Raw genomic sequence first — 1,860 nt, 5'->3', positions numbered from 1 at the left:
TCCTTCCTTCCTTCCTAATTCCTTCCTTCCGAATTCCTTCCTTCCTTCCGAATTCCTTCCTTCCTTCCGAATTCCCTCCGAATTCCTTCCTTCCGAATTCCTTCCTTCCTTCCGAATTCCTTCCTTCCGAATTCCTTCCTTCCTTCCTTCCTTCCGAGTTCCCTCCTTCCTTCCTTCCGAATTCCTTCCTTCCGAATTCCTTCCGAATTCCTTCCTTCCGAATTCCTTCCTTCCGAATTCCTTCCTTCCTTCCTTCCTTCCATTTCCCACTTGGTGTTAGTGTTACTGTTCTTTCTGATTCACACAGTAATCCTGTCACTTTGTTTTCTCCTCTGCTTTCTTTTCCTTATTTCTCCTGGGGAGATCTCTGTCCTCCTTGTTCAGGGCTCAGGTTGTGTAGCTGTGTGCCTCCAAGGTCAGTACATACTTGGGTTGCTCCAAATACAAACAGAAAAGTTGCAGACAAGGAAGGAATGCAGAAAAGCTGCAGGGTGGCTTGAGTACTTTCAGATGGAGTTAATTAGCCATAAACCTCCCTGGACTACTCAGCCCAGGGACAGGCTATTGGCTTGTTCTTTAAGAGCTCTTGTCATGCTGTCAGCTTTGTGTAAGTAATGACTAAACTGCAAAAGCTCTGAGATTGTTGCCTCTTTCACAAACTGTCTCCTTGATTCACTTTGCTCAATCCTCCATTTTTGCATCCTTTTGTTTTTCCCTACTGTAGCAGGATTGCATTTTGTCCTGTGTTTGTATTGCTCCACCAGAATCTGGGCATCAGGCTCTGACAAGTATCAGAGTTCATTAGTGGGGCTGTGGGTTGCTCCTTCTAAAGAGAAAAGCAGTGATGTGTCACAGCTCTCATTCTTTACTTTACCTGGACCACCACAGCTGCAGCAAGCCCCACCTGCACATGACAGGCACAATGCTCAGCTACACACACATGACATTTTGGACTTAGTTTCCCCAAGTAGAATAGTCATAATACAAACACACAAAGGATTAAATATCACATGTGAAAATTTCAGGCTTAATTTTTCCAGTCAAATAATAGCACTACAGGAATGCAGGTCCTTTTCTGTGCAGGGGAGCTAATATAAAAGTGGTGACCAGTGCAGGAGGCTCTAACCTTCATTGTGTCCCAAAGGCCTTAGTGGCCTTAGCACAGAGATTCTGGATCCATCACTGGTCACCAGCACCAAAAGGAAAAAAAAGAAAAAAAATCAATCTACCAGGTCTAAAGACTTTATAGCATCAGTTTAAAAGTAAACTTCCTTAACTTGTGATCTAATTGTAGAATTATAGGATTTCCAAACCTATAACTGTATCTCTAGGCCTGGAGAAGGCTTCTTTAAATAAGAAACAAGAAGCAGGTTAAAAAAAACCCAGAACATATGATATTTAGTAATATCATTATAACACTTGCTTTCCCAGTAAATAATTATTAGCCTTCTGCTCAAGGTTGTTGGGGAAAGTGCAGTTGGTGTCAAGGCAGCTCCATGGCAGGTGTGCTTGAGAGCCAGCTGTCAGACTAGAACCACAGTTGCATTCTATTTTCTTCCTCCCAAAAGTATCTGGAGACGTGAATACTGTACTTCAAAAACTACCAGATGTTAGTTTGCAAGAGATGTGTCAAACATAGCCTGTAACATAGTGAAAATTCAGAATTATAGGTGCGTGCATTCCATGTTTCCTTTGCCAAAGTGGCTTTTCTGATTCCTCGCCTTTTGTCTCCTAGTTCTGCCTTCGGTACGAAAGGACTCAGAGAAGGGAATGGTAAGAGACTTTCAGTCTCCTATAAAAATCCTAACCTAATCACAGTGCTGGTGCCTCTTTAGACCCCTACAGCAGGATCGAAGGGGC

This window comes from Corvus kubaryi, unplaced genomic scaffold, assembly GCF_017639235.1.
Source record: "Corvus kubaryi isolate FWS band 111438036 unplaced genomic scaffold, C.kubaryi_AGA036_p1.0 37396, whole genome shotgun sequence".
NCBI lineage: Eukaryota > Metazoa > Chordata > Aves > Passeriformes > Corvidae > Corvus > Corvus kubaryi.
The sequence above is the reverse complement of the archived record's forward strand: the minus strand, read 5'-3'. Positions refer to the sequence as shown.